The 26,624-nt window shown below is 37.3% G+C and overlaps 1 protein-coding gene across 24 annotated transcripts in view; it reads left to right on the top strand.

Annotated features, from left to right (window-relative positions):
• Positions 1 to 26,624, top strand: part of ptprdb (protein tyrosine phosphatase receptor type Db) — a 222,565-nt gene that overhangs the window by 16,850 nt on the left and 179,091 nt on the right. For all 24 annotated transcript variants that reach the window (XM_028450464.1, XM_028450408.1, XM_028450368.1 and 21 more), the window contains exon 3: positions 24,785 to 24,810. The gene's annotated coding sequence lies outside the window, so the exon portion shown is untranslated. The remainder of the gene's footprint in view (positions 1 to 24,784; positions 24,811 to 26,624) is intronic.

Here is a 26,624-nt window from a genome sequence, read left to right as displayed (position 1 = left end):
ACAGGTTGCACATCTGTGCTAGAGAAAAATGACCCTAACCCAATGTAATTGATGTGGCATTTTTTTTACCCCAATTGTGTTTACTGTGAAGTTGGTCTTAAATTTAGTTTGACTGAAGCTGTAGGAACCCTGATTATAATAATGATAAAAACAGTTCATTGATATATAAATACAAGGATTGTTTCTGACTAAATTGTTTAAACAAGATCATTCAGGGCGGATTCAATAAGGATTTAGGGGTATTAAATAAAATGTGTGCAAATGTCACTCCATGTGCTAATAAGCCGTACAAACCCCAGGGAATCAGGGGTGTACGGCTGTTGCAAGTTGCAATGCGCGCTCAATCCATGTAGCGCGTTTCCCTCTAATGAATGGATAGTAGGCGGAGCACACAAGGGCAGCAGAAATAATGGAAGGAGGACATGCAAATAAATTAATACAATGGGCGTAATGCAATTAATCAAATCTAGAACTGTTTGCAGTGATTGTTTTAGCACAGGAAAATAGTACGACTGACAAGCAGGTGCAAACACACACACACAGATCAGCTGCAGTAAATGTTTACACAAAACACAGCGGAGATGGAAAAAAAGGCTCCAGTTAACCTTTCTAGTATAAGAAAACAATTCAAATAAAACAATAGTCAATATTAACATCCACTGAATGAGAAAATAAAATGTGAGTAAAGTGTGTGAGGGAGAGAACAGCTGGATGCCTGAAGCCCGTGACCGCTGTGCTGCGACCTCCACGGATGTTGCTTCGGATGCACAGCTCCAATGAGCTTCTGTGTCTTTATCTCCATGTTTTGACAGTCAATAAACTTTTGTGTTGCGTTGATGTCAGGCCAGAATCAGCTGATCAGATGCATAATTTGCGCAGTGATGAACCAATGTTCACATATGAGAGTGTGCGTGACACAGCGCTGCTCAGACCTGCTGGATGATGGTCAGTAGATCATCTTCAAATGGCGCTGCTCTAACTTGGATCAATGATAGATCAATAAAACTGTTTTAGTTAAAATCTTTAAAAAAAAAAAAAAAAACGTTTATTTTGTTTTCTATTTTATTACATGTTTGTGCAGCAGACAGAGAAGTCTATCTGCCTCCAATTTAACTTCCTCAAATGTCATTGTGTGCTTCTATGCACTCACCTCTCCACATTGAACGAGCAAAAGGCTCATTTAAATCGGGGCGGTCTCCACCACTTCTGCACGTGCGCTAATCATTGCTGCAATCTTCTTGAATTCTTTGCAGCAGGTGAGGAAACTGCTTCACCAAAGGATTTAGGGACGCAACTGGTTGACCACCCTTTATTTCAGATCTTAGTGAATCCGCCCGAGTGCTAACCTCCACCAAGTGCCAAATAACTTCTTTGCAAGATATTTGCAGTCATCTGGATCAGTGATCCTGATCATGGTACCTTGATCATTCACAATTTAAAGGCTTGGAAGAAAATGTGCAACCCGTATTTGATCTAGATGAAACTCAGTAGAGTAAATTAATAACCAACCCAACGTAACTGAGTCAAATTTCATAAAGATCGGCCAATTATATAGAATTTTTCTAAATTAGCTAATGATGAGTGGGTAAGTTGGTATATCTTTGTTTAAAATTTCGTTAAGACAAGTTAAAGTACTTTTTATGTAATCCTGCCAACAGACCAACCAATAAATAAACGCCGGTAAATGATATTAACCTTGGAGGATGTAATAAAAGATTAAGCCCTGATATAAAAAGGAAATTAAACTAATGAAACTGGTTTTCTACAAACTTCTACAGTAGCAACCCGGGGGATAAGGTGAATAATAATAATAATATAATATAACCTTTGCTTACATCATTCAACGTTAAAGCTATTGTATGTGTCTAAGTATCACTTTAAAGTTTAATGTGGCTCTAATGAGAAAGCTAAGCTCAGGTTTTTTTATGTCTACTTTGAATCTTGCACACTAAGCTATATGTTTTTATTGTTGTCTGTCTGGCCATTCAGACTATGGCTGTGCAGCTGTGCCCTCCTTGTCTCTAGATACCTAAGAGTCTCTAATCGTGGCTTTTTATTGGTTGGTCATTTAGTAATCACTCGTCCTGGTTCTTCCCTTTGGGTCTCATAAATTGCTGGATTTCTAAGTGGTTTTCTCCTCACTTTTAGATGTGTAACTCTCTGTGGATGTGTTGATCTGATATCTGTATTTAAAGCTAACTTACTCAATGGTTACTTGCTGTGAGCCGTGTAAAGACCAGAAAGGGTCACCATGCGTGTGTTTAACCTATTAATAGGCTATCCGTGCTTGTTGAGAGCTCCCAAGAGGAAATTCACATATATCTTCAAAGGCTAACAAGAAGACCTCGTTGTACTTTGTAGTGTCCCACAGTTATGCAGTTATATATCACAATGATATGAAAACTACAGAACGGCAACAACAGCAACATGGGGGTGGGGTCATGTGCACCGTAAGCAACCTCAGTATCGTTTACATCATTCGAGAGCGTCAGCCTTAGACTGTAGGTCATTTGTTCCATATGCTGTATATTTTTAACAATTTCTGTCCACTGATTAAAGGTGGGTGGTTCCTTACAAAGCCAACGCCTTGTTATTGCCTTTTTGCTGGCAGCCATAAAAATCTGCAGAAGGTATCTATCTTCCAAGTCTATTTTTCCCAGGTAAAATGTCATAAAGGTAAATACAAAATTGTTTCCCACAAAACTTGTAACTATATTATGAACGTCATCACAAAAGGGTCTGATAACTGGGCACTCCCAAAATGTGTGTGTGTGGTCTGCCATATTATTACCACATTCTCTCCAGCCGTCTGATTGTGCATTGGACTGTCTAGATTTTTGTTTTGGAGTTATAAAGAATCTGATCAGGTTTTTCCATAGGAAATCTCTCCACCATTGTGAAGCTGAGGTTGAGATTTGAGTCTTGATCATATTCATCCAATCCTCCTGACCGATGGAACTTCCCCATTCCTTTTCCCATTTTGCCTTCACATAATTCGTTGAATGGCCTCTTAATTCATTTATATATCTGTACAGTTCTCCAATAATCTTTTCAAACAATTTTGTTTTGTAGCCCCTAATGAACATTTGTGTGATACCTGTCATATTTGTAGGTAAAAATGTTATGTTATAGTTACGTCTGAGTTGAAGGCACCTATAAAATTCCTGTCGGGTAAGGTCATATCTCTCTGACATGGATTTAAAATCCGGGAATTCTAAATCATTGCGCAGAAGACTTAATGCAGTGACTCCCTGTTGCTCCCACTGTTTGAATCCTCCATCCAACAAAGTACCCCTTGTTAATTGCTGTAAAAAAATTTAAATAAAGTTTGAAAAAATAAAAAAAGAAGACCTCGGTGTAAAGCAAACCGTATTCCTAGAAAGAAAAAAAAAAACACACACATTAGTCTTTCTCTCCATTTGAGCATCGTCAATGAATTCAATCTTTCTATTTATTTTTACTCAAAATAATTCATATTATATATATTTTTTGAATATACACATTTTGAGCTAATAAAATGCTTTTGTCTCAAAGTATATAATTATTTTTTTTTTGTTTTTTTAAAATGATATAATGAAAAGGAAAGCAGCAATGCTCCCTTTTCATTTTTATTGATATTATTTTAATTTCAAGATTTTGTCTATGCACTGTATGTCTAGTCTACTTATTTCTGAATGTAGTTTCCATGTTAATTAAAATAGCTGAGGTTTGTCATTTGAATGACTTGGACTGACTTAGTGTTTTGTGATGAATTAGCGACCTGTCATGACTGTACTCAACCTTGTGACTTGTGTAGCTTGGACCAGCTCCAGTGATGGAATGGAAAATTAATCATCGAGAGCCCCAGTCCTGCATGTTTTATGTGTTCCTGGCTTCTGCACTGCTTTCTATATTGATCCTGTCATCATGTGGCTCTACCAAAAGGCCTGATCAAGAGGCGTTCTTTTCAACAAAGTGTGTTGGAGCAGAGAGATGAAAAAACGTGCAGTCCAGCGGCCCTTCAGGAATAGAATTGCCTTCCTCTGCTCTCGTGCTTTCTTGTGACCGTCATTCGTCATGATAAGTCTAGTCTAGCAGGTCGATGGTTGGCTGAATGAAAAATCATAACTTCTATCATTTTAAAAAATTTTTAACTAAAATACTACATTGTGCCATGATTTAAGCATTCTTTAGGTTTTTATTTTTTTATTCTAAATATAGTACTCTTGAAAATGACCCCTTCTAGCATGAAAGACAAAAACTTTCAATTGCACTACTTGAAATGAAATTACACACGAGTGAAATTAGTTAAGTTAAATGTTGAATTAAGAGGAGAAGCATTATTGCCAGAGATTGATTACAAGTACTCATATTACCGTAATTGAGTTGCTATTATGGGTACTTGTACTTTTTTTAGTATATTTCCAAATCAGTAATTTACTTGTAAAGGCACACCGTGGACTTTTTAACCTAAAGAGTTGATCCATATGAGTTATTTTAAATGATGATATACAGCTCTTGACAGTATCAATGCTCTGAGCGAGGCTTCCCTCTTGAAATACCGACTATGTACGTTTGGAGAAACGGACCGTCTGTGGCCAGGTCATGTGACCTGGAGAATGCCTGGAGAACGTTTCACTTTACGGCAGTCACGTGACCACAGGCTTGGATATACATAGTTCCCACGTGACGTCACAACATACGGGCATTTCCCGACCCGGCGCCATTGCTGTGGGCAGCTGAAACAAGTTTAGCTTTCGTTTACAGCCAAAAGAGCACAATATGATAGTTTCATGTTCGGTTAATGGTGCACTAAATGCCGTGATAGTTCAGTTAAAATTAGATTCTTTAGTAAGGGGCTGGGCTTGCGCCGCAACTACAGTCTATGGGCTGGAGCAGCCGCCACCACCGCACTCTTCTCCCCGCCGCCGGAGACTCGGTGCTCGTCCCTCCTCGCCACGTCGGTGGCGCTCCCCCCCCCCACTCCCTGGCCTCACCACCGTTGTCAGCCCCCTTTACCAAGGGTTGGGACGGGCGATCTCCGGCAGTGGGGAAAAGTGCGGCGGTGGCTGCTCCTCCAGCCACGGCGCAAGCCCAGCCCAACCGACCCTGCCCTTAGAACCAGTCCTTATCCCAAAGTTACAGGTCAACTACTGTCTGCATACAAAATCAAAAGACAAGGGAGGCTGACCCGACTGACTGTTGATTTTTGCAACAGTGCTGTGGTGCTTGTGGCCACTAGGGGCGCTTGCGTGAAAGTTACCGGTCTAGTGCCCCTAGTGGCCAAAGGTTACACAGTGTGCCTTTAAGTACGTTTTAAAATAATTAAAGGAATTATTTTCTACACCCAACCGTAACTGAGTAAATTATTATTTTTTTGTTTTAAATGATCAATGAACATTGTGACACGTTACTGTAATTGAGTTGCTTTTATAGGTACTTGTACTTTTTTGAGTATATTTCTAAATCAGTAGTACAATACCTGTACTTAAGTACGTTTTAAAAGATATAAAGTAATGCATTACATTTCTACACCCAATTGTTACTGAGTAAATTGTGATTTTTGTTTTAAAATGATCAACGGACATTGTAAAACTGCAAAAAATGGAATGACCAGACGACAACCAAATGCATCACATCACAGCCGACCAATCAGATTAGAAGTAATGCACGGCGCCAAACAGCATTGAATGGAGGTTATTTTCTTAGTTTTAAAGTTCATAAATGTAGCTATACTTAAAGGCTGATCATTTTTAATGTATTTAAATTTAATTCATTGGTGGTGTTTTATATAATTAGATTAATGTACATTTTGGCAAACTTTTTATTTTAAATGGATGCCTTGTGGAAAAAAAATTAAGTTCCAATTGTACAAGATTTTGTCTCTTTCTATTTAAGTTTATACATGAAAGGTTTACTGTATGCAAGGGAACCGTGGTAAGATTTATTACCAAAAATAAACATTAACGTGGGGGGTGAAAGTAACTAGTAACTTTTACTTTGAGTACTATTGAATTGAGCTACTTTTTACTTGTACTCGAGTATTTTATGTATGACTTACTTGTACTCGTACTTGAGTACAATTTCAATCAGGTAACAGTATTTCTACTTAAGTAAGATATTTACACCTCTGATTATGACCACTTTTACACTCTGGTTTACTGAACCTATAAGTTATGCTAAGTTGCAAACTACTTCAAATCATCTATATTATGAAGACCACAACCACTGAATTTACTAGGCATACTATTATGTTATAGATATTTTAGGTAGTGGGGTGTTTAGTGTATAGTTGTAGTGCGTGTTTGTATACGTTTTTGGGGTGTCGTCAAGAAACTGCTGGTAGCATTCAGCCACTTCCCAGTTCCTATTCTGCAATGCCAAAAATAGCCCTGCATCAAAACAGCACAAGGGGCTGCTTTCAAGTGGGTGTTTAGCTGTAGGCTTAAGTACCAGTGAAAATAAGAGGTACAAACCTAAAACCTAAAACATTATAAGGCCAGGGGAGATTTATTCCTCCAGAAGTATACTACAACAATGACCCCACCGGGGACAGTATTTTATTTTCTTTGTGTGGATTTCATTTGTTTGTAAACTTAATACAAGGGCAGTGCGTATAGTGTAACAGTACAGTTGTAGAGATGCAATAATCCTCGGAAGTAAATAAATTACCCTATAGAGCATACATTCATCTGTACGAATTTATGCATTTCCCATGGTTTACAATGTACTCTGTGCTTGCTTTGATGGTGGGGGGGAGATAAGAGTACTTGGAAGAATGCATGTGAGTCCCAGGACAGAAAGAAGATGCAAAATCCATGAAGAAAAGGTCCCTGGTAGGGATGTAAAGATTAATCGTGAGGCAGTTAAAAATCGATTCAAAGGTGTCACGGTTCACATCGATACTCTGAAATTCAATCGCAGTACTTTTTAAAAACAAATATATATATATATATATATATATATATATATACTTTTTTATTTTAATTTTTTTAACAGTAAATCTATTTAGAATTTGAAATTCAGGACGCACCACCGCGTTTTAAATCAGAAGTGTGGAAGCATTTTGGCCTCCCCAAGACAAAATGAAAGATGTGAAAAAGAAAGAACATGTGAAATCCAAGGTAAGATGGGCACAGAGAGGAAAGAGAAAAACAAGAGAGAGAGAATGAAAGCCATAGTTTATTTCTATTATTTCTTTGTTATGGGATTTGTTTTAAAGTCCAATTGTTAAAGCACTAAATATGTTTTCAATTGCACTTTTAAAATGAAAAAGAACTATTATGCAGTTTTGCATAGTTTACTGTAGAGTCAGAATTTAAATGAATAGGCTTCTTCTTCATTTGTACTATTTCTTTATTTCTTTGTTTCAGGATTTATTTTTAAATAAATTGCATTGTTTTGCATAGTTTATCAAGGGATTCTTTTGATAATGAAAGATAAAAGAAAATAGTACAGTATTTTAATTTTTACTTTTGAAGAAAAAAAAAAGAAATTTTTTCAGTCATCATTTGTCTACTGTCTCATTTTGTAAAATAAATCATGTGAGAATCGTATTGCAGACCCAGTATCGTGAATGGAATCGTATCAGGAGTTGAGTGAATCGTTACATCCCTAGTCCCTTGACATCGAAACCTGTTTCCTCTTGTTCTGTGATGGGGTTCAAACCACTATACTCAGCCATGCTGCTCAGTAATGGTGCATGGATGACCCCTCATCGTGTCCTACAGGGAATAAATAATGTAAAACCGATAGTGTGTGGTGTAAAGAAACAGAGAAAAACTGAAACAAATGGTCTGAGGCAGCCATCTGTCAGAGACAAGGAAGAGAGACAGGCTGAGAGACGGGAAAACGAGAGGGCCGGAAGTTGACAAACTGCAAACAGCATGTGAATGTACAGACGCAGGCTGTGAGATGGACAAAGATCCGACTGGTGGGGGGGTGGGGGGGGGGGATTGACAGAGCATTGAGACAGAGATGAGATGGAGACAGGATGGGAGCGTGAAAGACAGTCAGCCAGAGAGAGTGACAGAGTGCAGTCCTGAGAGGGACTGTGTGTGGGTGAATGTGAGAGCAGTGCTAGCTAACTCGTCTGTCAATCTCAATCTGTGATTGACACCTTGGGTTCCAGAATTCCTCTCTGAGCCCGCTGGCTCTTCCTGTCAACATGTGGGGCACAGGGTCACATAAACACACACTCAGACCTCCATTACCTGCCTACTGTAAGTGTTGTGACTGCCACACCCTCCTACACCATGGCAATTTCATCAATATGTACATATTAGTGCTGTCAAACAATTAAACATTTTAATCATGATTTATCAAATTATTTTTCTGCATTAATTGTTTATAAGATAATATTGCGCTAACGCTAGTGCTGTCAAACAATTTAAAATATTTTAATCGTTTAATCAAATGATTTTTCTACATTAATCACTATTCGTTAATAAAATACTGTAATATCGCTCTAACGCTATTATATATACCGGCATATATATTTATTAGTGCTGTCAGAGAATGAAACTTTTTAATCGTGATTAATCTAAGAATTTTTCCACATTAATTGCTAATCCTTAATATGATAATATTGCGCTAACAATGCATATATATATTAGTGCTGTCGAACAATTAAACATTAATTGTGATTAATTATTTTTCTGCATTCATCGTAATCGTTAATAAGATAATACCGAGCTAACGCTATAAATATACTGTATATATATTAGTGCTGTCAAACAATTGAACATTTTAATTGTGATATAATTGTGATCATATATATATATATATATATATATATATATATCTTTTGCCTAGTGTTGACTCTAGTGTCTGGTGACTTATCCTGAGGGGTCTGCTCTTGCTGACTGGATCTTAACCTTTGACGTTTAACCTTTAAACTTTAAATTTCACACAGTCAGCATTGCTACTTCTTTTGATGCCTCCCACGCTCACTCACTTTAGTTCATCTTGCAGCCGATCTGTCTAGAATCTATTCATTTGTTTCCTTATGTGTGTGTTTTTTTTAACTATTAGCCATCCCATTGTAGCCACCTGTCAGTGGTGTATATTATCAGTCTAAGGAGTCCTCATCAGTGATTTTATCTGGGTTTGCAGATTTGGAGTGGTGTGTATGAATGAAACAAGTGCCCTCTTGTTCTGTTCAGCAACATTCTCTTTAATTTTTGATTTTGTTTTTCCTTTTTAAGAGCTCACATAGTATTATTAGGAAGTAAAAAAAAACATAAAACGATATTTTATGCATGTGTTTGTGTGTGTGTGTGTGTGTGTGTGTGTGTGTGTGTGTTTGAGTGTCAGGCAGGAGGAAAGGGACGGAAAAAAAAGCAGATGTCATTGCAGTAGTTTGTCATTAATAGAGGAAAATAGATAGATGAATTTACAATATAATAAATTAATAATAAATAGATAAATAAATAAAGAGAGAAGGAAAAGCATTCATACACACACAATTGCAATAACAATAAAAACAAAGCACCAAAAATAAAGGGGAAAAAAACATAATGCTCTTCGGTGTTAGTCGTGATATTTAGTTTGTTAATAAAAGGATAAACTACTGTAGCAGAAGAATACAATACATCAGATTTTGTAAAGAGGGAATGGGGTGTGATATGGGGTACAGTGCCCTATTATAACAATGAAGAGAAAAACATTTCCCAATGCCCAATTAATGCAGTGGCTCATCAGTTTGTAGTCATTGTCTTGTCTCACGTTGCCTTTTCCTTTATCATTGTTTCAGGTCTTTTCCAGGTTGGTTTTATTTTTTTTTTTCCCATTTCATTTCCGTTTCAGAGAACAACTTTATTTCCAGTCTCCACAAACACATCAGCAATGTCACAAAACAAAGAGGACATTAGTTATACAATAATGACATTTACATTCACACATAAACACAGACAGTAGAGATGATGTAACGAGGTGTCCTTCACAGCATCAATGTGAAAATAAATGCATGCATAGTTTTCGTTCATTATAGCATTTTACAGAAAGAAGATTACTGGTCGATACATATTTACATATTATCAGGAAACTGTTTTATTCATTTTTCACATGCATTTTAGGCTCACCATATAAACAGACCATTTAAAAGTCACCTATGTGTGCATGCATATCATTATTAATTTGTTTCTCACATGTGCCAAAAAGCATACATTTATTCATATTTAATGTTTAATATTGTGCCCGTCTCTAGATGTGAACAGACAAGATACACATTAAATCAGAACTGAATATTATGGAATACTGTCCTCACATGCAATCCAACACAAATGAATGTCAAATTAATTTGTGTTGATTGCCGAAAATTATGATTGCAGAGAAATAAACATTACATATCTTAATGTGTGCAGCATCTCTGCAGATGTGTGAAGATGACTGATCGCTTTTGCATTACAATTTGCATGCACACACTCATACATTTGTGAGAAGAGGTGTCCATCTGGCAGTTTTTGTATGTGCGTACATGTGTATGCACCAGCAGGGGTTTGTGACTAATGGGGTCATTAATGATGCCGAGTCAGGATTACCGCTGATTGCAAGGGTTGGATTTCTACCTAACGAGTATATACTGTACACATTACACATACATATATGCATACATGCACACATTTTGATTTCTTTTAGGTTCTCTTTGGTGCACTTTATGCACGATTCTTCCACCTCAGCTAATATACAGTAGGTACTCACCCAGACATCCCTCTCTGAACCTCTGTTGCTCATCTATGTGGACACACCATGCTTTGAGTGACCGCACAGACAGGAAGTGCTGTGCTCATTTTGATCTCGCATATGGTATACATGCACTCGTATGAAAATATAATATAAAGGCGTAAGTCCTGCAGTTTTGACGCATGAATACACAACGGACGCCTAACTACAATTCTACGCTCCTGTTTAATCCAGCAGGTGCAAAAAAAAGACGTTCATATTTGTTCCAAAAGGCTATAAAGTGAAATTAAACACATGCATCACACAATATGTTTGTACAGAGATATACAAAACACTTTAAAGTAGTAAAATTACTCTCTAATCATTATACGAGCGATGGATGAGCATAAGTTTTCAACATGAAAAGAATGTCCTGTGCAGAGAAGGAAGTACAGGAATGGAATTATTACACTCCAAGTCTTTACAACTTTTAATTTAATTTAATTTAATGAAAATTAAAGCCAAGCCGTTTTTTAAACTTCTGTGTGTCAAAGATACTTACACGTGGTCAGAGTTCAGTTCATGATGATTATTGCAATTACAGCATGTTCTCTTCCATCGATACGTTGTCTGTTTTTATAGCTGAATCGCTAATTCATAAATAAATACATTAATGAATAATTAAATAAACAAAAAATAAATGGATACCTTAAATAGATAAATAATTTAGTAGATATAAACAGTCTTAATGCTTTCACAAAATTACCGTATTTTTCGGACTATAAGGCGCACTTAAAATCCTTTAATTTTCTCAAAAATCAACAGTGCGCCTTATAATCAGGTGCGCCTTATATATGAAACTAACTACTGTGCTTCAACATACTGAACTGAAAAAGTGAGTGTATTGTTCTGTATTTTATGTGTTAAACCTGAACAATGTTGAGAGTTATTGTTAATGAGTTGAATAAAGTTTGACTTATCCGACTTTTATTTCGCTTAATGCGTCTTAATAATAATAATAATAATAACAAACCGGTGCGCCTTATAGTCCGGTGCGCCTTATGTATGAAAATAGACCCAGTCAGACCCATTCATTGATAGTGCGCCTTATAATCCGGTGCGCCTTGTAGTCCGAAAAATACGGTAATCTCAAATCTCCCGGAGATGGGAACACCTGTAGGAATGAGTAGCACCAGCTTTCAAGGCTGATTCAACCTTCATTGCTGCAGAACAGCTTTAAATTGATCTTTTTTCGCTTTTTTTTATTATCAGATATAGACATAGTGTACGCCTCATCATTTGCTTGATAAAAGATGTTTAAGATTAAAATTTCCACTTGAAAGTTTGTTTTAAACTCCACTGTAAACAATTTTTATGAAATTGTTAGAAAAGTTCTGCATTGTGGGATGTGGAGTCCAGCAGATGGATGCTTAAAAGTGTTTTTATTTCATTCTTACTATGTCTTTATCTCCAGCAGTTTTAACAATACTGGGCATTCTCTAATGAACAGGGGAATTCCTGGATCCTATAGTTTTTCAAGCCAGTGGCTGGATTTAATTACCATACTCATCTGTGTTTTTAGATCAGTCGCTAAGTAGGAGTTCATTTATCTTCCATGCTCACTTTATCCTGTGGTCCCAGGGCTCTGCTGGTAGCCATTCCAGCTCATATCGAGCACAGCGGGATACACTATGGATACATAGGCTGTGTTCGAAATGGCACACTCTGTATACACTACAAACTCAATGAGTATATACTGTCTACAATATACTAGTATGATTAGTTTCCCAAGACGCAATTTTAATCTAACCTTGCCTGCAAGATGGATTCTCCTGGTGTTCACAAATGCCAGAATCCATCTTGTGCTGTTCCCGCCTTTGCCTTTCGAATCCGAACCGGAACGATTAGAACCAATCATGAGGCAGTGTTGTGGTTTAGGGCGCGATATCCGGGTGTGACGAAGGCAGAAGCGCCAAAGCAAAACTGAAAGACGTCAACGCAGGAGGATGGTTAACGTGTCCTTAACATGCATATGGCCAAAGTCACTCAACGACATATTGACCGCAGCATTACCATCCCAAAAGAAAGCGGAGCCTTGTTTTCTCTGCGGCGCATGCCGATGACGACATCATCATTTGTTATCATGTGATTGGCTAAAACAAATCATGGTGGACAGGCGCTTTGCCCAATCAGCTTCAAGCATTCTGTTCATGTCCCTCTCTGGTTACAAAAGGATTCGCCAGACACAGACCCAGATCGATGTGGAGAACTCGAGTTAGAGGGAGGGGCTACACATCAATCTGGCTCTTACCAGGTTATTTTGAACCTACTATGACAAAAACCTGAAGTACACTGAGGCTAAATATCTGTAGATTTGCCACTTTTGAAAGTTCTGAAAGCATTTTAAGCAAGAAACTGACCCAGTAGAATATCAACATCTAGCCATTGTGCTACTGACAAAACTGCTGGTTTACTTCAAAAGAAGAGCCCTATTTACAAAAGCATTTACAAGACGAGAAGAGAAAACGGGTGATGTTTGATTTTTAGCTTGAAGCCGGTCACAGGACGATTTTACATTCCGCTTGCAAAGCATCATGGGGCAGTTTAGTATGACTAGTGTGCCCACTGTGCACACTTAAAAAATGTCCCGATATAGTATACATGCAGGTATTTCTCGCATGCTCAATATTTTCATACTATTTAATGTGAATGTAGTACATACTCATTTTAATTAACGTCAAACGTAGTATGAGTAGTACGTTAGAATGCGATTTTAAACACATGCAGCACCAGCTATCACCTTTTATTGATGAAAAATTGGGTTTTTCACAGAACCATGGGTATACTATTTTTAACGTAACTACACTCTGTGGAAAATTGTTGACAAAATGTTGTTTAGTGAGTCTACTTCAACTAAATGTAATTAAAAAAATGAAGACCAGTTACGTACAACAGAATCTAGTAGTTGCCACCCTTATTTAAGTCGGTTATACTGTATAGAAATTCTAATGTGTGGTTTAGTTGGTTTAACTAAATACAGTTAAGTTGTATTTTCGGAATTCAGTTAAGTGACAGTCAGTCCAATGAAAAATCTTAAATTGGTTTTAAACAACACAAGGGTGGCAACTACTGGATTCTGTTGTACATAACTGGTCTTTATTATTTTAACAACAAACTTTATTATGTTGAAATAATGCACTTTAGTAAATGATTTACATATTATGATTATTGTCTAATCAGTTCTAACACAATTGAGTTTGGTGGAAATTGTTGACATAATCATGATAAGTAAGTTCAACAAATGATAGTTTTTAATTGTGATAATTCTATCTTTCATTACATTTAATTATTGCCTAGCTGAGAGGTGCCTATCAGCTCCAAACTATCAGTTATTTTCACATGTTTGGTGAACAGGCTAAAGACAGCTGCAAAAAAAAAAAAATGTGATGTCGCACAAAATTGTGTTTTTATATAGGACACTAAACACCCCGATGGTGTGATTTCAATAGCACAAACATACACACATTTCCATCAAGATGAGATTCAACAAAAGACATATGTTTATATACTCGTGCATGTGTACAGTAAGAAAGAGAGGGCGATTGACTGTGCAGCCTTATTAAGATCCACTGAGGGGGATTAGACTCTCCCGAGTATCACAAACACATTTTCTGAAACCTCGAGTCGAATAATGAAGCTGTTCATAGATTATTAAGTCGTTTGAGTAGATCTGATAGACGTGTAAAAAAAAAAAAAGAAAGAAAAGGAAACAAAGACAGAAAAGCAAATACATCTGAGCAGCATTTGTATGCTAATTCACTTTTGGGGATGTGTTTTACTGCATCATTTTTGAGCAATACATTTTTTTTGTGTACGGCTTTGTGTCACCATGTGCGATACGATCTGTATTTTCTTGATGTTTTGCAGCTTTGAGAAAACATTTACACTTCACTTTGGTTTTCTTCCTCCGGTTGGAAAAAAAAGTTTAAATTCCCTTCAGAAATCATCTGTGTTAGTCTGCAAAACGATTCTTAGGACATATTATATTTTTGGTTTTACTCCTTATCTGGTAAGTGACTATTTGGTTCTGTATTCAGTCCCTATTTAACTTTGTTTGATTTTTACAGTCATTTAAATACATATACGCCATTGAGCATTTAGAGGGGTCAGTCAAAAGTAAAAAATAGATAGATAAAATGCATAAAATATGTATTTCATGGATACATTTCCTCTGAAGTTTCATCACTTTGTGGGAGTTTAGGGTCTCATTCTCACACTGCATCCTCACTGTTTTAACATTCAGCGCTCAGTTGTCAGTTCTGAAGTGCAGCTTGTCTTAAGTATAGGGATTCAGTGTGTAAGCTCATCTCATTATCCCCGTTTGTGAGCTGATGCGCTTGTGTGTGTGTGTGTCGCTGTTTGTGTGTGTGTGTGTGTAAAAGCGCTTCATGTATGAGTGTATAACTGTCTGCTAGAGTGCAAGTGAGTGATGGGTGCGTAAGCCTCCCTCTCTTGCACTCTGTTTGAAATAAAGCGACAGATAATCGCAGGGCTCTGGTGAAGTGAGCTCATCTGAGCGCCGATCGATACGGGTGCCATAGCTTCAAAGAAACCCTTCAAAGAGGAGAGAATAGCCATATGCTGTTCATTGGGTGTGTGTGTGTGTGTGTGTGAGGGTGACAGTTGAAGCAACAGTGTGGTTAAAAAAAACAAAAACAAAAAAAACATGTTGATTTGGTTGCAAAAGCGATTTCACATCTGACATTCAAAGGGCGAGTCGTGCGAGGGATTTAGCTATTTAGATTAGATAAAGTCATTGTTTTGTTAGCGTTTATTCTCCCGATATGAAGTCTCTGTCATCTTTGAATCAGCAAATTGGCAACAGCTGTGGCCTTTGTTGAGGTAATGGGCTCGGAGGAGACACACAAACACACCAAACCACTCATTGACCCTCAAACTTTAAACACAGTTTAAAGCAGCGATTCTCACCGGGTGGGCCAGGGCCCAAAAGTGGTTCGCGGACCTGTACTGGTTGGGTCGAAGACAGCTGGTCAAAAATAAATAAATAAATAAATACTTAGGCTGCATCTGAATAGTCACCCTTATATCTCCTTTCCTATGCACTTTTCCTTAACCCTGTGATTTCATCCACGGGGTTAAGGAAAGGTGTTAGGGAAAGGCCATCAGTAGGGCTGGGCGGTATGACCAAAAAATGTATATCACGGTATTTTTCAAAATTCTAACAGTTTCACAGTATATGACGGTATTTATTTTTTTTTCATGCATAATCAGGTGTTCACAGCATTTTATACTTATGGTTATTAACTTAGGATGGTCTATTTTACTGTCAATGATTAGTGAATATTGTAGAATAATTGTAGTTTGCAACAGCAGCCCAATGGCTCTTTGCTGAGCTTAGCTTTAGCATTAGTTTGATTTCTAGCTTTAAATGCTGCATATTCAGTGGTGCGGTGGTTTCTTTTTGTGAATAAGGAAGCGTTTTGATTGCAGCTCCACCAGGACTTGATTCCGCGTTATAGGAATAACAAATTGCGACCCTTTGCTCTCTTTTTTTGCGTATTACTGCCGACATGCTAAGCTAACCGTGCCTCCGTGTCTGTGAGTGTTGTTCCTGTGTAGCAGAGGCATACGCACGCAGGCACATGCTCACATGCAGCTTCAGAGCTTTCATTTGTGTCTTTCTTGCACCGTTTCTTTACAACGTAACTACCACCAGAGCGCTACTGTTTACCTTCCTATTTAGTAAGTGCAACGTTGAAAAGGGTCCGGTCTGAAACGCGGCGCAGTGTAGCATTCAGAAAGTTGTGTAATCAAATACACCGGTACGGCGGTATATTAAAAATTCATATCATAACAAAAATATATACCTGTATTTGGTATGAACTGGTATACCACCCAGCCCTTTTTTTACTATCAGACACACTTTCACTAGGTGACGTAATAATCCGACGGCGTTGAAGGTTAGGGCAGTCTGCTGTGATGAAAAAGCTCCAACTTCCACTGATATAATCTCAAATATGACAAGGTTTGAATGTAAATCAAAGGAAAAGAGGCTACCATGGCTACGAGGAACAAACGTAAAACTAAAAGAACGTCACATTGAAAATGGCTGCTCACACTCACCTTTCACTTCGAAATCAACATTATTCCAAAATAACTATGATTTTATGAAATTGTTACATTTATGCAAGATACAGGCCTACATAACGTTGTATGCATACACATGTACAACCGCATAAAATATGTTGAATAAACATAATGTGGCTAGAAATGTCTGATCCATTTTTTCTTGAACGACAGAGTGCTTTGTTTTATGTCACCGTGAGTTTCTGTGAAATCTTGGATGAGCTTGTCCCTTTAAATGTATTTGAAGCAAGGAATTGTCTCATTTGGTAAAGGATGCATCAGTGTTTCCTAAGTTAAAGGAAGTTATAAAGGAAGCATTGAGCGTTCTTTCCTCAGCTTTTAGAGAATTTGAACGCTCCATATTTTAAACGCTTCCGGGGGGTTAAGGAAAAGTGTATAGGAAAGGAAATAGGAGGTACTATTTAATGTCTCTTGTGTTGGGCTTTTATTTTGAAATAAACTTTTCTTTTGACAGGCATGCTGTAAAATGCATGTTGCACTGGAAAATATATAGATTTATATTAAAAAAAAAAAAAAAAAAAGATTGTGTGTTTTCAAAAGCTATGTTAGAAAAACTACATTTGGTTGGTTGAATTCTGAATAAAAGTGGGTTGCGATTGAATGACCGTGGCCAACTGTGGGTCCCAGGGTGAGACCAGTTGAGAACCCCTAGTGTAAAGACAAGGAAAACTGTCTGTGTGTGTGCTTGCATGTCTGCATATACGTGTGCACACGTGTGTCGGGAATAAGAGAAGTGAAGAAAAGACTATACGATCCATTGACAGACAGTGGGAACTGAATTGAACAAGACAAAGGGTGTGAGGATGAGAGGATGACAGAGTGAGAAAGAGGAGGTGTGCAGAAGATGTGTTTGTATCCAGGATGGAGGGGGAAAAAATTAAAAAAAGCAGAGAGATCCCCAAACCCTGCCGTGTTTAGCGGTGCCATCTCACCTTCCTCAAAGTGAAAATGAGAAAGTATTTTCTACTGTTTGGAACAAACAAACAAAGGAAGAAATAAATTATCATGAAGTTTTTTTTTTTTCACCTGAGCGTCGATGTGACAGAATTATGTGTTTCTGTGTGTTCGCAAAGATCACCTCATTAAAGTCTTTGTGAGTTTAAATTTAATTGTGTCTGAGTTAATAGTGTGACGATATCTTGATATCACGATATTTTTTCACACGATATATTATCGATTTGCTCACGCTAAGTATCGAATGTTATCACTGTTTGTTGAAGGAACCTATATATAGTTTACTGGAATATTGCACTATAATGGTGTCACAGGTAAGAAATAACCTATTTATTGTTTGCAGAAAGTACTGTTGGAGATACTTATTCATTTACATTGGTATGTTGACACTTATTTACAGAAATGTTACACTAAAATAGTGTCACTGTTCATAGGACACTTTTTTCAATTTATTCTCTTTCAGAGATAGAAAATAAAAATTGTATTTTTTCACTTAATCTTTTTTTTTTCTTGTTATGTCAGATTATCGTAGATTGATTTCTGGCCAGTATATCGATAATCGTCATATCGTGAGATAACCGTTACCATGAGTTGTGTAACGCGTAACGTATCGTGCGGTATCCAGAGGTTCCCACCCCTAGTCTGAGTGTATGTGCGTCCGTGTGTGTGTGTGTGTGTGTGTGTGTGTGTGTGTGTGTGTGTGTGTGTGTGTGTGCGCGCTTATTAGTTATAAGTGTGTCAGCATATCTAATTAGCTGAGACAAGCAGGTGTAAAACAGTAATTAATGGCACAACTGACTGACTTCATTATCTCCACGTGATGTTTTCATGCTGACTCACACACACACACACACACACACACACACACACACGTACACACACACATGCACAGGCAAATACAAACCATTATAGAGGGAGATGAAAAGTCGTGCGTGGTTTTCACTCTAAGGTGGAGATGCATCCCTGAGCAAAACGACTGGACACCATCATTGCAGTCGTCGCCATTCGGACGCTCAAACACTCGTTTAGTTTGCAAATGGACTCATTACTAATAAATTACAAGCTGCTTTAGAGCAGGCTGAGCACACAGTAATGGTTTGGCCATCATCCAGACTGCTACACTCACACGCACACACACACACACACACACACACACACACACCATGACAGAGATTAAGAGTGAGTGTCAAAAAGCGCCAATTACCTTCACATTTAATGTAAGCGAGCAGGCTAGGAAGCTAATTGCGAGACCTCCTCCTCTGTGTAAATGAGACATTGATGCTAACGCGCCCATTCTAAAGGGGATGATCAGTGTCCTGACAAATCTTATTGTCTTTAGTCTGTGATTGTTTGTGTTTACAATAAACTCATTAATAGAAATATGAATCTGTCATTGTTTTACAGTATTACCATAAGTCATTATTACAATCTCTGAGTCCAACACACTTTATTGAATCATTAATATGACTGATTAGCTGAAATAATGTGATTCCAGTTGTCGTTTAGATTGATTCACACTTTAGGTTAAGTGAGTTTGTATGAAACTACATGTCCCAAAGGCACCGTGTTGTCATTTTGTATTAAGTGGAATAAATATGTTGTTATTTATCATCGATCGTAACTCATCGTAGTTTGATTAGACATAAATAATGCCGATGCTTCCTCCGTCTTTGTGTGCGTCTGGTGAGTGAGTGAGTGAGACAGCAGTGATTGGACAGAGTAATTGGAACTAATGAATATACCAACAGCCTGTTTCTATCTTTACCCATTAAACACAACAAGAGCAGATTTATAATGCTTACTCAAATAATGTATAGACTCTATTAGAAGGCCATTCTCTACACGCACGGACACACACACACACACATCTACGCTGCTTAAAAGCACACTGATTGGCTTAGCTCAGTAGATCAATGGCCTCTTGATCAATGTCTCCTTTGGGAGGGTTATCTATCTGCTCCTCACTAATGAAACACTCAGAACACACAGTGTGTGTGTGTGTGTTTGTACACAAATAAATATGCTGATAGCACTCATGGGTGTCTGATTGATTTCCAACTGTATGGATGTTGTGTCATGTTGTCGCGTTGGAGACTGTAAAATTTCCTCTGAGCCACACATACGGACAGTGCACTGACACGTGTATTTATGATTGAAAGATTAAAAAAAAAAAAGATGAAATTCAATTTGAAACGCCAAGAATGTTGCCCGTTAGGGTTAAAATGAGTGTTTATCGATATCGAATCGCATTCGAGGTTTTGACTACTGCAATAACGTAACCTCAAGAGGCTGAGGTTTTTTTTCTTCTGTCTCTGGCGTTTGAGGGATGTTCACCGATCAGACTGTTGACCAATCAGAATGGAACAGATAAAAGGTCGGAGTTTCCATAAAGCAGATCCTAGTGTTTAGACAGACTCTGTGGTTCCTCCAGAGGAGGGCGCTGTCCACAGAAAACCAAATATTTTTGAAAGTAGATGAATGTGTTTTGTTCTAATGTGGGGCAATTTGAGCAAGAATATGTTGTTTGACAGTCCACAAGTGACATGACTTCCTTCACTCATCATTTTAGCAGTTAATGCATTTAAGTGTATCAAATATAAAAATCGCAAATCGAATTGCAATCGCAATATTGGTCCAAAAAATCTCAATTAGGTTTTTAGTCAAAATCGTGCAGCCCTAGTTAAAATTACAAGCTATGATTTAGCATAATTAACAGAGAACACCTAAGTGTTTGCATGTTCTCCTTTCTAAGTCTATGCAAAAATTCCAAAGGCATTTTTTTTTTAATAATAGTGATTGTCTACTCTGGATTTATTTTATTTTTATTTATTCCCACTGCTTGTCCAGGGTGGGATGTTGATCCAGCTGTTTGTTATCTTTTAATGTTTTCTTTACCTTTTTCTTTCACTGGGGGCTGCGTTTGAACAGGACATCAGTCTGTCCACATGAACACAAACAACCATTCGCTGGGTTTCCATTGCAGATTTTCGCCAAGTAAAAGTGATGTTTCTAAATGTTGACAAAGTATAATTGCACTTTGAACGTGTTTCCATTGAAGGTTGTTTTGGGCAGGAGCCTCGTAACTCCTATGAAATCTCATCCCGTGAGATTTTGCCGCAGGAAGATGGAAGCTCCAACCCTCCTTACAACACTCCGTATTCCTTTAATGTTTGCTGTCTAATGTGGCACTAAGATCATTTTTAAGTATAACATAAGAGATGTCTAGGTCTCCATTTCTGTTTACACTAGAGGTGTCCTGATCCGATATTGATATCGGATATTTGTCCGACATCAGCCAGAAAACGAATATGCTCCAGCACTTCTATCCATAGATGACTGTGGTTCACACTCCAACAAAGTAACCTACGGTTGTTGACTATTGTTCTCTGTTTGAGTAACATCACTTGATCAAGCCTTTTCTAACATTCCACACTACAAAATAAGTAATAGAAGTATGTATGATTAGTGCTGATATCAGATCTGATCAATATCGGTATCAGCCGATACGTAATACTGCAGTATCGGTATCATATCAGAAGTGAAAAAGTTGAATCGGGACATCACTAGTTTACACGTATCGCGGCATTTTTTCTCGGAGGGAAGTGGTCATGTGACCAAGTAACTCACGTTCTGTGACGTGTATTTGCAGAAGAAATGTTTCCATTCTGCTTTAGCGACACATTTCAATATCGAAATGTCTGAAATATGAAAAGTGTAAAAACTTTTTAGCGATATTCAAGTGTTTTTTCCGTCATTCAGGTGTTTCCATCACCGGTTTTTATTGCGCTATTTAGATTTTGCACATTTCCAAGAGTAACAGCTATTCAAACACTCGTTCACTCCTATGACTCCAATAACTCCAATCAACCTGAGATACATGTTTTTGGATCAGGGGAGGAATTCGGAGTACCTTCATTACCTCACAAGAATAGGGAGAACATGCAAACGCTCCACAGAAAGGTACCAGGAATGCTCAAATCCAGGCCTTCCTGCTGTGAGGCAGAAACACCAACCACTACACCTGTCTGGTGTTCACAAAAAGTGTCAAAGTTAATAATGGATGATGATCAATAGATGAAATCACAAACATTTGGTAATGAATTAGTTTTTATCACTTCAGTTTTGCATTTAGCTCGAAATAGATTTATGGTATCAATGGATGTATCTACTCGTTGCCCCGTGACAGCCTGGCATGAGGCCACTAGTGCCCAACCTTTTCTAAAAAATACCAATGCAACCTAAATGATTACCGTAAGTCCAGCAAGTTCATTTTGTGTTCTTTTTTTAAATAATAGGTTTCATTTGATCAAACAACATTTTTCAGGAATTTTACTTTGATCTCCTGACATGTTTTCTTTTTCCTTAGAAAATAACTTGTATGCAATCAGTAGATGCCTCTGAGGAGGACTGACAGTTTGCAGTCAAAACATGTCAGGAGATCAAAATAATTGTAAAAAAAAAAAGTTAATTTCCTAAAATAAAAGTTGAATAAATGAAACCTCGACAGATTATTTAAATATGATTACTTTATTAGTAAGTAAAAACTGTCTCATTTGTAAAATATATATCAAATTAATTATTGTCTCCTATTGTCAGAAGTGTGATTAAATGGTATGTAGAGCATAAATTAATCCTGTTTCAATAAATTACATGAAAAGACAGCATTTTATTGAGCAATTGTATTGTTAGTTTGTGGTCAATATGTTTCCTGTTCCAAAAATAATAGGAACTCGTTGCACTATTATTTTTAAATGAATTGATCATTGTTTCCGAGTATCTCCTGCAATCTGCTCCTGTACCCCTAGGGGTAAGTGTACTTCTGGATTGGAATCCTTGTACTAGATACAGATAAATGATTGATTATATGTCTTTGTTTTATTCTAATGATTGCACTTAATCAGCAAACAGTCATGGTGCTTTTTAATTATTGTTGATAAAAAAAAATGTTGGCTGTATAATCATGTTATATTTTAGGCATGTCTCGCTGTTGGTCAGTAATGATTTAGTCTTTCTCACAGAAAAAAATTATGTTGTAATTTTATGCTCAGTCTCACCCATGACTATTGGAAAACACTGTGTGCAGCATCGGCGTTTCTCTATTTGCATTGTTGTTCTTGTAACTGTTCTGTGACAGTGTTTATGACCCTCATTACTCCCCAGTGTCTTGTTTAACAGAAAATAGATTTTTGTGATATATTTTAAGAAACTGTATGGTAAACATCGGTATTTTACCTCAGACAGCTAACGTTTCCTCCCGTTAACCTTGACTCTTTATGTCTCACAGGGTCTATACTTTAAAGCGTCACGCTGGTTCCAGTTATTTTTAGTTTGGAAGCCTTTACAGATTTGGTGGTCGATGATTTGTTTGTTTTTGTGTTATTATGGGTGTGTAACAATGTGGTGTCACTCTCTAATACTGCAGCCAGAAAAAAATATGGCAGTGTTAAGCACAGAGAGTCAGGTGTTGGCAGGGGATGACAGTGGAGAACACCCAGCAAACCAGTAGGCCTTTCACATGCAGGTTTGATCAAGTTTGGATCTGCAGGGAGAGGAGAGATACATATTGTATGGGTTCCATAATGTAGGAAATCTGTTTGGGTTATATTTACTCTTTTAAAAAAAAATGAAAAATTAAGTGTTGTTTTCAATAGCAGAAGCTTTTTTGCATCTTTAAGTTGAATTCAACTTTATTTATTTAGTTGTCAAAACTGTCAAAATGCACTAGTCACAAGCCCGTTTTCTTTTAAACAATAAAATAGATATATGAGACTAGTGATAGGCCAATACATTGGCCGGCTGATACTTTCGGCCGATTTTTGCGTTTTTTTATGTGTATTGGCATCGGCCGTTCCGCATTATTTACAGAGAGCAGATATATTTTTTTTTACCTGATCTTATTCTACAACACCTGTTTTTAATATTTGTTCAATATTTTTTTCTTGTTGTCGTTCTACCTCGCCTTTGTTAATTTCAATAAATGTTCGTAGACTCGTAGCATTTGTTATCATCGTGTAATTTTTATGATGTTAATTGAGGGAGCAAAAGTAGTATCGGCTCCAAATATCAGCTTAAGAAAATCGGCAGTCCGTATCAGTCATCGGCTAAGTCTGATGGAAAAAAAAATCGGTATTGCATCACCCCTAAAAAACTTATGTTGTTCTATCCCTTTATGAGACATTGCTTTTAATAGATATCCTTACGCACCAATGAAGAAGGAGATTGGATCAGTCTTTAGCTAGGTTTCCATTACAGTTTTGGCAAAATAAAAGCGATATTTCTGAATGTCGACAAAGTATAATTGCGTACTGAACGTGTTTTCACTGAACGTTGTTTTGGGCAGGAACATCGTTACTCCTGGTAAATCTCATCCCGCGAGACTTCGCTGCAGGAAGAAAGACGCTCCAACCCTCCTTATAAAACTCTGCATTCCTTTGTTGTTTCACGTCTAATGCGGCATGTTTTCTCGGAGACAAGTGGTCATGTGACCAGGTACCTCACGTTCTGTGACGTGTATTTGCGGAAAAAGTGTTTCCATAGCGCTTTTGCGACACATTTCAATATTGAAATGTCTGAAATTCCTCCTCATGAAAGGGTACATTTTTTTAGGTTTTTCAAAATTCAGGTGTTTCCATTACCAGTTTTTATTGTGCTATTTAGATTTTGTGCATTTCCAAGGGTAATGGAAACACAGCTATTGTAACAAGAAGAACACCATCTGGAGCAAGATGAAGACGTTTCCTCACCTCTATATCTGGCGACATTGGAAAGAACTATCACCTCTGTCGTGTGGCGAAATTGAATGGAGAAGATAGGATGACAAAAATCTAAGAGAAAGTCTTGTCAGATAACAGCTTGTTCCAAAGTCTTCCTCCTTCAAATCAACAATCTCCTTTGAAATGTCTTCAGAAGTTGTTGCTCTTCACTTTATTGCATTCTAATTTTAGTCTCTTTTCTCTTCTTTTTTTCCTCTTGTCTGTCTGTCTCCCCCCCACCCCCCCTGTTTTGCACCTTCTTTGTGCAGTTTGACGTGCTGAAGTGCATCATAAGGTAAGAGATTCACAATAGGGTTGTTTCCCCTACTTTTGTACTTTCCTCTGATGTTCAGCCCATAAAACGCAGCATGCTATCAGCTTTTGGCACAGGCTGTGGATCACGCTACAATCTGCGTCCTCAAAAGTTATTTGGCAAGATGCTGCATGCTGGAACACAATAACATTGTGTTAGGATAACAAAGAGCCACTTTAAGTAACACTCCCACTGCAGTCTCCTGTTAAAACCAGGATCAGAAATGCAAAAAAGGGAATCACAACATACACAATTCTCTCTGCAAAGAATCATCCAAGATGTTTCAAACCTCTGCATGCAATTGATGATTACTGGACAGTTTTAAAGAAGTCAAAACAGCAATATTCTGTCCCAATGTAGCCCTTTTTATGCAGTTGCACAAAGCAAGCGATCCCGGCTAAAATGAAAACAGAAAACAACGTGGAAATATATCTGCAATATAATGAACGAATCACATATTTTAACTTTAATATCTAAAATGTATCACATTCTGGAAGACATTATGTGTAATGATAATAGAAAACCACAAAAAAAAGAATATAGAAGAAAATAAATGTGCTACAAGCAGGTTTGACCTTCTGTTTGGGTGCACAGGATGTTTGTGTAATTCTTGACTGCAGTTTAACAGTATGAGCTTGGGCCAACTGTGGTGTGAGCACACAGTGCATTCATGTAATTGATTGGAAAGCTTTTCCACTCCACTCAATGCTTTTTAACATAAATATTCCATTTATACAAGTACCGCTTTGTTCCATTTTTAAAAAAACACACACACACATTTCAATAATACAAGTATTATGAATAAGAATATAAAACAATGTGTTTTAAAAAAATAATAAAGTTTGCTATATTTCCCTTTTTAATCTTTGCAGGACTTTAACAGTGTGTATGGCATGAGTTAGGGGAGGTGTTTACTGGCCCCCTGTAGGTCTGCGTATAGGCTTACAACTAAAAGCTTGATAGTCCAAGCTGTGGTGACAGTTTTGAACCATATCCTAGGCTAAATGGGTATATTGGAGACTATAAATAAATGTAAAAATGTGTAGATTTCTGTGCGTGCTGTGATAGGATCCAAAAAGATAAAGGATGTACAGTTATTCAGATTGTTAGATTCGATTTCCCCTATTCTTTTTTAAAATGTACCCATTTCAGCGTCATTTCTGCATCACTTTCCTCAGCTTTCCCTAATTAGATGTCTTTATTGAGTATTAAACGTCACGAAATGGCTTATAATGCTTAATTTAGTTATTTATTGTTAATTATATATTTTAACTTTGCTGTAAACATGTGGCAAAGTCATGCGCAGATATCACATGAGATGGATGTGCTAGATTTGACTTCCTTTTTGCTAAATTTGCTCGAATTAGGCCAGGGGTCTGCAACCTGCGGCTCTGGAGCCTCATGTGGCTCTTTGAGTCCTTTGCCATGGCTCCATATAGCTTTAAAAAAATACTGAAATAAAGAGTTATTTTCTTACAGAGGCTATTAATGATTAATGACAAATAAAATCATGATATAACAATTTGTTAACTTAAAAATAAATCACGTTGTGCACCTTCCTACTTCATCTCCTGCAACATCTACAGACCATCAACTTTCCTGCACCTGTGGTTAACCTTAAGTTTTAAATCCCTGGTAAGATAACTAAACCAACAAAAACACTATTCTAGAAGAAAATAGAGATTTGAATTGTGTGGGAACAGATTCTTTGAACTACCAATGTGCCGGTTAAATATGCATGTTTTATGTGTGGCAAGAAATGAGCAATTAGCATGTGTTGACCACATGATCATGCA

Source organism: Gouania willdenowi, chromosome 1, assembly GCF_900634775.1.
Source record: "Gouania willdenowi chromosome 1, fGouWil2.1, whole genome shotgun sequence".
NCBI classification, from domain to species: domain Eukaryota; kingdom Metazoa; phylum Chordata; class Actinopteri; order Blenniiformes; family Gobiesocidae; genus Gouania; species Gouania willdenowi.
This window is presented reverse-complemented; position numbering and strand designations above follow the sequence as displayed.